At 37.3% G+C, this 13,445-nt stretch overlaps 1 protein-coding gene across 4 annotated transcripts in view; it reads left to right on the top strand.

The window, feature by feature from the left end:
- Nucleotides 1-13,445, top strand: part of LOC131690293 (kinesin light chain-like) — a 676,695-nt gene that overhangs the window by 595,269 nt on the left and 67,981 nt on the right. The gene's annotated exons all lie outside the window — the stretch shown is intronic.

Below are 13,445 nucleotides of genomic sequence, written 5' to 3' on the forward strand. Positions count from 1 at the left end.
AATTTAATATCAGACCCACGGTTCGCGCGACCATTCAAGAACACACGTTATAAAATCACGTTAGCGCACAAACGTTAGAGCCCCTCGCGATTTTCCAAGCAACCTACGCCCACGAACTCGCAAACATGATTACACCCCGGTGATAAGGTGAAAATCTCAGCACTCATAAACTTACCAACGCGATCTCAAGCGTCAACCTACAAACTCCCGCGCTCGCGCCATCATGAATCGGGATCGTCCGGAAGTCTCTATCCTCGGTACTAGCAATATAAGTCCTTGTTAATTATTAAAAAAAATAATAATATTTAAAAATAACTCCCATATCCACTAGACAAAACGTTCCATGGCGACATGACCGGAAACTCTAGTGATATGGGGTAACTATCTCCCTGTCAGAATGTGATCCGTACACCGAAAACTAAAGATCAGAATGACGGTCCGCGAATATATGAATGGCCGCAGGGTTTTAAAATCGAATTTATACACGCGAAGTCACATACACGCGACAAACACGTCAACATATGAACGCTTAAGCCCTTCGCGATCATCTACGTACACCTATGCCCGCAATCGCGTAAATTTGATAACACTCCGGCAATTGTGTAAACGTTTTAGTACTTACGAAGTTACAAATGCGGTCTCAAACGCGAACCCGCAAACGCGCGCGATCATGAATCGGTCACGTTTGGAAATCTTTAGCCTTCATTCTAGCAATTTAGGTCCATACATTCAGTTGGACCAATCAAAAAAATAAAGCTCATATCCACTAGACCACGCGTTCTACGGCGACATGATTGGGAACTCTAATGATATGGAAGAACCTACTTTCTTCTGGAATCTGAACCGTACACAAAAAAAATAAGTATGAAAAAGTGTCGTCCTCGGCACTTGATGGGTTGTTTTGATTCGTTGATTTTGACGATCTTCGGCGTTGATTTCTCTTTGTTGCTCTTATATGAATTGCTCTTAAATGGAAAAGTATTAAGTAGAGGGTGATGAACAATAAAACAGATGTTAACGAGGTTCCTCCAAGAAGGCTCCATTTCCATTTCCAATCTGTTTCGTGTCGAAGTGATATTTCGTCTAATTTGTTCCTATTTATTAAGGTAGCTTTTTCTATTTTTTCAACGTCATAGTTTTTGGAAAGTTCGCTTTTTATGTTTAGGTTGTGGAAGGCACCTAGAATAGTCTCGTTTTCGGTTATTTTTTCCTTTGATGTAAAGTGGTGACCCATGAAAGCTATTGTGCAGTTGGAGAATGATATTACAAGGTTTCCTGATAGATTTCTATTGTGTGGGCCACAGTCGGACTGTAGCTCATTGTTTTGTGCGTTTGTAATGAGCATTTTGTTATTGCTTATTAGTAGTGCAGTAGTTTCATTTTTAGTTTCCATTAGACATAGTGGTTCCGTTCCCATGATGAGTGGGTGTATGCAAGAGTCGTTGAATTCTCTGATGTAGCTTTGCAATTGGACATACTCTTCGGGTTTTGATGTGGTGAAGAGTCGTTTTGCCTGTTTGATCAGAAATTGGGGGTAAGATTTTATAACTGTACCGTTTTTGTTCAAGGGGTAGATCCGTATGATTGTGGATTTTTCCTTCTCCAATTCTGGAACATGTAATATGTACAGTAAAGTGTTTTCGTTCATTACTAGTTTCGGTGTAACAAAATTTAGGGCTTCCTCGGGAATATTGAGTTGGACTCCTTGATTGTTGATGATGTCTTTGATTAAGTGAATTTCCTGGCTGGTTAGTATACCATTACTAGTGACGTGAATTCTAGAAAATAGCATTGCTTCTTGAATACTTGTTATAATTTTGTTGAGAGTGTCGATGTTTATAATGGTGGTGATAACGTCTAGTTCGTCGAGGACGATTTGGTTGATTTGTTGTTTGTCTATTATTTGATTGATTGTGTTTGTAAGAGCTGAGATTCTTTTGTCGATTTGATTGTTGATCTTCACTTGATGGTTGTTTTCGTTGATAAGTTGGTTGAGGTTTGAGTAAATGATTCGTGAGTCTTCGGCATCTGGACTGCCTGCTATCCATTTCCACATTGTGCCGATAGCGTCCATTCTTCTGTGTCTCTGGTGCGATGCTGGTTTTATTTGTACAAAATTTGAATACAATTCTCGAATTTTGTGTTTACTTAGTTCGATTAAAGCATTATTTTTTCTTTGCTTATGGTACACTAAATTTGTGAGTAGGTTGATGGTGACCTCTATTTCTGTTATGTTAATTGGGTGAACAATACGAATATTTCCGGTTTGGTTTTGCAGAAGGTTGTTTTTTGCATTAATATTAGACCATTTTGTAGGTTCCGAATAGTTAGTTCTTGGCATGAAATGGCCGAGAATATCAAGGTGATTCCTATGTAATATTGGAGCATCTGTAATCAAGGTGTGAAATAGAAATTTGTTATGTTTTTTTGAATCTTTTTATTTTGTTTTTGTGTCGCTTTATACCGCGGTTATTTTTGAATGTTTTGTCTTGTACCTCGTTGGCGTTTGTTTTATTTGCTCTGGCTTGGGTTTTTGTGCGTATATTTGGTATTATAAAGACTTCTTTCCCTTCTTCTATGACTGGAGGATCTTCTTTGTTTAAATTTCGACTTAAAATTTGTTTTTGTGCTTTTTCCATGCTAAATCTAGCCTTAAGAAAGAGTTCTTGCGCATCTCTAATTATTTCTTCTGGGTTAACAATATTGTTTTGATTAAATAATATTTCATTCGGGGTGTACTGTGTGGATGAATGTACTGAGTTGTTGTATAGTGCTACCGATAGTTTTATAATTGATTTTGTCCCCATACCTCTAAATTTCTGTTTATTAGTATTAAATATTTCAATGATTGTGGAGTGTGCTCTTTCTATTTGCCCATTAGATTCTGATGAGGCGGCGTAACGGATTTGTGATCCTAATTGACTTAGGAAATTTCTTAGTTGTATTGATTGAAAGGTGGTTTCGTGGTCGGTTACAATTTCTCGAGGAACTCCGAAAGCACTGAAGTATTTTCCTAGCGCTTTCTGAACGTGGACCAGGTTTTTTGATTTTAGCTCTATCATTTGTAAATGTTTGGAAAATGAATCGATTAAGGATAAGAAACTGCATTTGTCTATAATGAATATGTCCATATGGACCCTGTCTAAAGGTTTTTCTGTAATAGGCCTGGGTGATATTTTTATGTTGAAGGGTTTTCTCTCATATTTATGGGTATTGCATGTTTCACATGAATTTACAAACTTTCTAACATTTGCGTATACATTTGGGAAAAAATATGATCTCCTGATTTTTGCTTCTACTTCTGTTATGCCGCGGTGTGCTCTGTTATGTTCGGTCGCAATTATTTGATTTTGTCGCTCTTCGCTCTGGACGTCTTCGACCATTAAATTGGTAAACACGAAATGACCTTTCTGATTAAAATTTTCTCTATAAGATTCTTGTATCATCTGAATGATGTTTTCTGGAGCCATAAGGGCTGTCTGTTTTCCGTTGTGGAAGGTTTTCAAAAGTTGTGTAACGTCTTCTTTAGTGAAACTGTTTTTAGACACTATTGTCCTATGATAATTTTGAAAAAAGGTTTCTCGGATTGTAGTATCTAGACGTGAGATTTTGAAGATGAGCTGATTTCGGTAGTAATTTATGGGGCGTTCAGAAAAATGAATGAAATAGTCAGCTGATTCGTCAGCGGAGTGAATGGTTTGGGAGTCAAAGGATTCGGGTGAGTTGTTGGCAGTGGATTCTGCGTCATCTATGTGATCTTCTTGACCTGAAAGATAGGGAATTATATCATTATTTATTTCATTTACATTTGCTTCGATCGGCATTCTGCTTAACGCGTCGGCCACTACATTTGATTTGCCTTCCCTGTATTTTATTTCATAGTCGTAATTTTCTAGATCTAAGCGCCAACGTAAAATTTTTTGATTCTTATCGGAAGCTTTAATGAAAGTAAGAGGTTTGTGATCGGTCACTAGTGTGAACTTTTGGCCATATAAATATGGTTTAAACTTGTTTACTGCCCATAGTATGGCTAGAGCCTCTTTTTCGTTGGTAGCATATCGTGATTCTGTATCTGACAGTGTTCGGGAAGCGAATGCAATTGGTCTTTCGATATTATCCTGTATTTGTGACAATACAGCACCTAGTGCGTAACCAGATGCGTCTGTTGTAAGAATAAAAGGTAGATCAAATTGTGGGTATGCCAGTATTTGGTCTGTGGATAGAATTTGTTTGAGTGCATTGAATGCATTTACGTATGAAGAGTCCTGCACATCTACTGTTGACTCTTTCTTTAGATATTTTGACATTGGTCGAGTGATCTTTGAAAAATCTTTAATAAATCTCCTGTAGTACCCGACTAATCCAAGGAACTGTTTTATTTCCTTTTGATTTTTTGGTATTGGCCACTGAATGATTTTTTCAATTTTTCCTGGGTTTGGTTTTACCCCTTCGGAACTTATAATGTGTCCCAGAAACTCTGTTTGCTTTCTCAAAAATTCACATTTATCTAACTGTATTTTTAAGTTGTAGTCAGATAAACGTTTTAGAATTAATTCTAAATTTTCTAAGTGATTATTCAAGTTATATCCGACAATGATTATGTCGTCTAGATATACGTAGCATTTTGTCCCTACGTAGTCTCCCAAAATATCATTCATTGCTCTCTGAAAGGTAGCAGGAGCGTTTTTGAGACCGAAAGGCATTCTAGTAAATTCAAAATGCCCTTTGTCCGTCGAAAAAGCTGTTTTTTCTACATGTTTCGGATCCATTGCGATCTGATGGAATCCGGATTTTAAATCTATAGTAGTAAAGTATTCGGACTTCCCTAAGGAGTCCAAGATTTCTTCGATTTGAGGCATGGGATACCTGTCGTCGATAGTTACGTCGTTAACTTTTCTATAGTCTATTACGACTCTCACCTTTCTCTTGCCTGAGGCGTCCATTTTTTTTCGTACGACCCATATTGGTGAAGAGTAGGGACTTTTGGAAGGTCTAATAATACCGTTGTCTAGCATTTCTTGTATTTGTTCTTGAATGTCACCCTTGAAGTGGTGTGGGTAACGGTAGTTAGATAGGAAATCGTTGGTGGTTAGAATTTTGTGTTTGGTTGCCGATGTACATGTGAGTTTTTCCCCTTTTTTCTGGATTACAGATTGGTGTTTTTTCAGAACCCGAATTAGCTCGGTTAGTTCTAATTTTGAAAGGTGGTTTGTTCTGATGATGTTACTGATATCACTTTCAGATATTGTTTTCGCATGTTTTATAGGAAAGGGGGAAAAGGTTTCAAAATTGTTAACTGCTAATTTCAATTTGGGTGTTTTTGTTTGGTTCCTAGATGAGGAGATTATATTTATCGTAGTTTTATTATTCTCGGCCCTGTAGAGTCCAGGTCGTATGAATGTATTTTTACAAAGCTTTTGGTATGATGGGACGAACCAGTCGCCGTTGTTTGTGGTTTGAATGGTTACGAAATGGTTATAAAGTTGTTTAGTGGGATAGAATTTTGAATAAGAAAATTGTTTATCTGCTATTGTAATGGTTTCGTTTTCGTAGTTTATTTTCGATTGTAATTTAGCAAGTGTCTCTGATCCTATTAGTCCGTCGAAAAACTGATGAAACTTTAATACGTAGAATGAAAATAGTTTAAAAGCGTTATTAAAAAGGTCTAGTTTTCCTATTTTTGTGGCGTTATTTGTTCCGTATACATTTTTTATTTGTGTATCCTGTACTAATTTAGTGGATTCCAGGATGTCAGGCGAAATTAGATTTTTATTCGCTCCCGTGTCTATTAGAATTTTGAGTTGTTTCTTTGATATTGGGTGAATCGTCTTGAGATAGGGAAGATAATTTAAGTTATTTTTCGATTTGTGTTGACCACATGAAAATTTATATCTAAGTCGCCCTCGGATTCAGTGTCCGACTTAGCATCTCCTAAGATCTCGTCTTCGTGTTCGTTTTTCGTGATTTCATGATTATTTATTACTTTTTTGTTTAGTGTTAGCTTACTTCGTGTAGTCATTGCGTCCATTGGTTCTATTTCGTCTTGTTCTGGTTTGCGGGGTGTTGATTTGAATTGTTTGGGATGGTTTTGGTTGGATTTACCGGTAGACTGAATATCGAACCCTTTAAATTTTTGATTTTTCTTGTTAGAACTATCAGCAGCCATGTTGTGTGCTGCTATTTCCTTAGATCTGAATTTACAGAGAAACGCGTAGGCGTCTTCTACATCCTTAGGTCTGGCTGCTTGAGCGTAGCCGAAGTATGGTTCAGTTAGTCCGGAGATGAAGGCTGCCAATGCATCTTCATCAATGAAATCGTTTATCGGCTCCCAATTGTTTTTATATTTCTCCTTTTGTTTTGCTAGGGTTTTAATGTTCTGAATTATTTCTTTAGACTTGTGGTAGTATCTTGCGATACTCATGCCATCAGTCATTCTAAATTGCCATAATTGGCATTTATAAGTTGAAAGTTCTTGACGATCGCCAAGAGAATTTATTAAAATTTCTTTTATGCTTTCAAAACTGTCGGGGTTACCGGCAAGGCAAATTATGTCTTTGGCTTTGCCTTGAATTTTGTTGATGACTGCAGTGACATACATTTTGAATTGCAATGGTGTCACGTGTTCTTTAAATGCGTTTAGAGTTTCTTCCGCTGTTGTCAGCCAGGCATTTAACTGTTTAGAATTACCGTCGAATGCGGGTAGCATTTTTATTGGATCAGGTATTTTAAACAATTGTTCGACGTTTGTTGTGGGTTGTAAAATAGGCTCCGGTCTGGGTGCTGCCATATTGTTAAAATGTGTTTCAATTTGAGAAAACATGGTATCGTGATCGTTTTGCTTGTTTGCAAATTCATTCATCATCTGCATCATTTTTTGTAACTGGGCATTAATTTGCTCCATGTTATCGTCTTTGGTTAAAGACATGGTTTCTATTTCGGGTGTGTTTTCGATGGGGATATGAGCTAGGTCCCCTGATTCGGCTGAGGAAATACTTTCGTCAGAGTCTGAAGAATCGCAATTGCTGCGTTTGATACTTCTCAACAATGCGCGAGTTTTCTTCAAGGCGTTAGGTGCTTTTGGCATTAATGTAGCCTTTGCTTGGGTGTATTTAATTTAATTTTTTTGTCAGCGCACACGTTCTCTTAGAACTCGTGTGGCCTCCGAAAATGTGCTTCGCTTAGAACTTCACAATTTCGTGTGGGGTAGAAGTTCTCTTGGAATTCTTCTTGCCCCAAATGGTTAGTGTTAAATTGAAAATGTGCTGCCCGAGCCTTTCTCTTAGAGCGGACTTCGGTGCACAGAAAAATTTTACACTACCCAAGGAGAGTCCAATTTCAATCTTAGTTATAACTATTAAGAAAGTAACAAACTCACCTTTTTGCAATCGTGTTCTGCGGGGTTCACTTGGGTGCTTGATTCTCCTAGTGGACGTCTGAAGCACGCGGCGGAGTCTCAACTCTGTGTCTCTTTTAGAGGGACGGCAGATGCTAGCACTTTTCACACTATGTTGAAATGCTTCGCGGGCTCACTCTGGTTGGATTTATCAATCCTAACCTTTGCACTGTTTATCGTACTTAGTTTTTACTGTTTCACTAGAACCGCAGGCTGCGCCAATCTTGATCTGGGCCACCTGTTCGAAGTTTTAAAAAAGTTTGTTTTCACTTTATGCACTTTATTTCACTTGATTGACTTAAAACTTAGCGGCCCTGACCGTAGATATATTTATACTGAACAACCACGCTGGTCTAGCAGGTGGTATTTAAGGGAACATTATGCTGACAAGACTAATGTTCCCACACGAGGCGGTGAGTGGCTTCATGTGCTGACCTAGGCGTCTGCGTTGCTGGTCAGTGTCCAGGTCCCTACGTAATTATATATTAAATGGAGTTGTTGATTTATATACTTGATCCCACGTCACTCTACCGTCTGTATTGTCCGCATTTCGTTTGAAGGCCATCACGAGTATTGGTGGTTAAGCAATATCCTCTTCCCCGAACGTTGTACTATATGGTGGCGGGTGGCGAAGCCTGCCGATGATGATTTTGTGTGCATGGGGAGTATCACACTGAGTTGAGTCACCATAGCGGGTTCGATCCTGATTCTTCTTAATAAGGATTCAAAATGGGTTCGTCTTTCGAAAGAGGCTCAAACCGGGCAAACAACCTTGGCGCGCAGTCTCCCTTCGGGAGTGGCGCATAAACTGCACGCTCTTTACAGATCATCCTGCTACGGTTACACATTCCACCGGTTTTATCAATTTGACAAGTGTTTTTCACTTTTTGCTTTATTGATTTTTCAAATTTATTTGTTTTATCTCGAAACTCTGTTCATCCCACCTCTACTTGGGTGCCCTCTTTGCGTGAGTGATCCAAGAGTAATTAGTGTAAGAAATGTCTCACCTCGCTGCTAGGTGGATTAAGCCGTTTTGCCTTTCTCAATAGAAAGGTATTGCAATTGCTCTGAAAACCGACTTTTTAACGGAGGCCCAGAGGGCCGAGTGACATATACCATTCGATTCAGTTCGTCGAGTTCGGTAAATGTCTGTATGTGTGTATGTATGTATGTGTGTATGTGCGTGTGTGTGTAAGTGACCAAAAATGTCATTCATTTTTCTCAGAGATGGCTGAACCGATTATGACAAACTTAGTCTCAAATGAAAGATACAACGTTCCCATAGACTGCTATTGAATTTCTGATGGATCCGACTTCCGGTTCCGGAATTACAGTGTGGTGAGCACGATCACGCAGAAAATGTCGATTTTAATAAATTCTGCTATGAATGTATAAAGGTGAAATTTTTTCCAAAATATGACCACAACTGCTTCGATTTGTAATATTAGGTCACTAACATCCATTCAAAGTCTCTTTGGCCACATTGGCCACCATCGTTGGTTCCGAATAACAGTCACATCGGTTTCTCGGAGATGGATAGACCAATTCAACCATACTTAATCTCAAGTGAAAGGTGTTGTGCCCACGTAAATGGCTATTTAATTTCATCCCGATCCGACTTCCGGCTCCGGAGTTACAGTTTGTGGCGTGCGATCGCATAGCAAAATCCAATTCAAAGCGATACTTCGATGAAAGCAAAAAAGGTGAAAATTTCGCCAAAATGTCTCTCAAACAACTTAAATTTGCTGTTCTAGGTCACCGACGGCCAACCAAACTTTCGTTGACTACATTGACCACCATAGACGGTTCCGGAAGTGCCCGGGAAAAGCGGCCATCTTTCAAAATTAGCGAACTCACATCAGTTTCCCGGAAATGGTTGGGCCGATTTTCACAAACTTAGTCCCAAATGACAGCTATAATACCCCCACAGATGTCTCTAAAATTTCGTATGGATCGCTTATATGGTTCCGGAAATAGAGACAAAACCGTCCGGTCACATATGAAATTCCCATATAAGCCGGAACTCAATTTTTTTTTCAAAGGGGGGACCCCCTGTAATTTCAGAAATCAAATGCGTATTTTTGATGCCAAACATCTTTAAAATTCATGAAACGTCGAGATTTTGTGTTATCTCGAAATTTTTTTTTATAAAGATCGACTTTTTGGGACTTTGCCGATTTTGCACCTTTTTGCCTTTCTCATATAAAAAAAGGCTATGCAATCACTGTAAAAATCGACTTTTTAACCGAGGCCCGGAGGGGTGAGTGTCATTCAACATTCGATTCAGTTCGTCGAGATCGGTAAATGTCTGTGTGTGTGTGTGCATGTATGTGTGTGTGTGTATGTGTGTGTCATTTAACTCACACAATTTTCTCAGAGATGGCTGAACCGATTTTCATCAGTTTCATCTGAAAGCTGCCATAAGCTGCTATTGAATTTTTAGTTGATCCGACTTCCGGTTCCGGTGTTACGGGTTGAAGAGTGCGGTCACACAGCAAATTCCCATATAAACTGGTACCACCATGATGTTCAAATGGCGTAAAACATATTAAAGTTGATGTAACATTACTCTAGTTTGCGGGTCTGGATCACCAATGATCAATCAAAGCAGCTTTGACCACATTGGCCACCTATGACGGTTCATAACGCCCCCGCGGAACCCGCCAAGTTCCTAAACTAATATCACACCCTTTCCCCAACGAATTCTCTACCGATTTTTACAAACTTGGTTTCAAATATGATTCTGTAATACCATTGACTGCTGCTGAATTTCATTCGGTTCTGACTCTTGCTTCTGGAGTTACAGGGGTGTTAGTAAGGATACACTGGAATTTCCCATATTAATCGGTACACGCAGAAAAATGTATATTAAATTCCAAAATAATTCGCTTAGAAATCAAAAATATATATTTTTGAATCAGGGCCTAATTGCAAATTTTTTAGATCCCAAAATATTTGTTTTTAGATTCCAAAAAAATGGTTGTTGTTTCTACTAACAAGCCCCCATATGATTTTGTGTAGATTCAATAATAATTTTATTTGAATCTATGATATCTTTTTTTTTTTTTTGAAACAAAGTATGTTATTTGTTAGTTAAAATATGCTTTTCCTTTTTAAAACAATGAAAAAATCTATTTGAATCAAAAAACTTTTATTTTGTTTTCAAAAAAGGTGTATTTAATATTAATATCTTGATTTTTGTTTTTTCTTCTACCCTAAGATGCTCATATTTTGCACCGAATCCCAATCCCAAATTCCAATGATTACGTAAATGACAACTTTTCCAAGCTTTCCGCTAAAAAAATGCTGTTTTAGCTCCTGCTTTCTCTCGTTCGATAAATTTCGACGGTGAATCAATTTTCTGGAATAATAATATTAGGTTCTTAGGTATTACCCCATTAATAAATAATTTTCTCACCTATGAAAGCACTCACGACCGCATTGCACTAATCAAATTGTATTTACATTTTTATGCTCAAATAGTCTAAACCTAGCGTCTATTCTTTATTCTCGACCACCGATGCGTCCATTTTTTTATTTGTATGATACAACAAAGATCGAACCAAACACAGTCTATCCATTTTCAAGCAATATTTCTAAATCTAACAGCAATATTTTTGTTTTTAATAATGCTATTGTACAACCAACCAGTGCTTTTTTGGTTCAACTAAATACTTGAATTTGAATCAAAGTTTCAATATATTTGATACGAATATTCCCTGCTTTTTGCAGGGATTTTGGAATCAAAATGCAGATTATTTTGTCACTAATGCCGATATTTTTGTACCAACAATGTTTGATATTTGAAACAGAGAAATATTACATCTGTTTCAACAAAATCTTTGACTTAGAATCAAAGTCGCAAAATATTTGATTCGAATATGCCTTATTTCTCTGCGTGTACAATCGTAATACCTCAGAGGCTAAAAACTATTGAAATGGTAACCAAACTACTTCTAGTCGCAGATCTAGATCATTGATTGCCAATCAAACATTTTTTTAATATATTGTCCACTATTAACGATTCCGGAATTCCGGGCATATTCCACAATTAAAGTCACATCGGTTCTTCGGTGATGACTGAACCGATTTTCTCAAACCAAGTCTCAAATGGAAGGCAAAATATGCAGTTGAGTATTGCGTCGCCGCCCCTCCCCCCCCCCCGCCATGCCCGGATACCTCCCTTCTTCATCACTCCCCTCCCCTTGGACCACCCTGACGCCCGCATTTCCTTCATCCACCCCGTATACCGAAATAAGATAAAGGATTTCTGATGCATCTTCCACTCTCACTCTGCTAACCCCCATTCCCTCCACTTTCAAACCCATTCCACCAACATTTGAAAACATAATCACATGAAGATAACATTGAACTCATGCTGATTAAGCTAATTAAATATTATTCTTTTGCCTTTCTCATATAGAAAGGTTATGCAATTGCTCCAAAAACCGACTTTCTAACCGAGGCCCGGAGGGCCGAGTCTCATAAACATTCGACTCAGTTCGCCGAGATCGAAAAAAAAAAATATCTGTGTGAATGTATGTATGTATGTATGTATGTATGTATGTATGTATGTATGTATGTATGTATGTATGTATGTATGTATGTATGTATGTATGTATGTATGTATGTATGTATGTATGTATGTATGTATGTATGTATGTATGTATGTATGTATGTATGTATGTATGTATGTATGTATGTATGTATGTATGTATGTATGTATGTATGTATGTATGTATGTATGTATGTATGTATGTATGTATGTATGTATGTATGTATGTATGTATGTATGTATGTATGTATGTATGTATGTATGTATGTATGTATGTATGTATGTATGTATGTATGTATGTATGTATGTATGTATGTATGTATGTATGTATGTATGTATGTATGTATGTATGTATGTATGTATGTATGTATGTATGTATGTATGTATGTATGTATGTATGTATGTATCAGTCTCAAATGAAAGGTGTTGCGTCCCCGGAAACTGATATTAAATTCCATCTCCATCCGACTTCCGGCTCCGGAGTTACAGGTTGTGGAGTGCGATCACATAGAAAACTCCGATTCAAACCGATACCGCGATGAATGAAAAAAGGTGCTCTTATATATGCTTACCAAATGTAATAAGAATGAAAGACATTTCCATAATGTTATATTGTACGAACCAGCTATTAAATCATAGTTTGGAGAAATGAGAAAGGCACAATTGCACCTCTAGGTGGATTAAAACACCAGGTGGATGTATGTATGTATGTATGTATGTATGTATGTATGTATGTATGTATGTATGTATGTATGTATGTATGTATGTATGTATGTATGTATGTATGTATGTATGTATGTATGTATGTATGTATGTATGTATGTATGTATGTATGTATGTATGTATGTATGTATGTATGTATGTATGTATGTATGTATGTATGTATGTATGTATGTATGTATGTATGTATGTATGTATGTATGTATGTATGTATGTATGTATGTATGTATGTATGTATGTATGTATGTATGTATGTATGTATGTATGTATGTATGTATGTATGTATGTATGTATCAGTCTCAAATGAAAGGTGTTGCGTCCCCGGAAACTGATATTAAATTCCATCTCCATCCGACTTCCGGCTCCGGAGTTACAGGTTGTGGAGTGCGATCACATAGAAAACTCCGATTCAAACCGATACCGCGATGAATGAAAAAAGGTGCTCTTATATATGCTTACCAAATGTAATAAGAATGAAAGACATTTCCATAATGTTATATTGTACGAACCAGCTATTAAATCATAGTTTGGAGAAATGAGAAAGGCACAATTGCACCTCTAGGTGGATTAAAACAGGTTTTTCAATTTAATATTTATGTAGCTGTTTTTTCTTTTCCAAATTTTTAGAACTCGAATCATGATTTCTTTTCTTGTATACTTGTATATAGTTGTCATGTCGTGTATAATAAAAATGTAATATATATACAAGCTTCCAAGCTTATAATGAATATAAACAACGCAAAAATTCTCGTTTTCATGATTGAGAAAGGCACAATT

The sequence above is a fragment of the Topomyia yanbarensis genome, chromosome 3 (genome assembly GCF_030247195.1).
Source record: "Topomyia yanbarensis strain Yona2022 chromosome 3, ASM3024719v1, whole genome shotgun sequence".
NCBI classification, from domain to species: domain Eukaryota; kingdom Metazoa; phylum Arthropoda; class Insecta; order Diptera; family Culicidae; genus Topomyia; species Topomyia yanbarensis.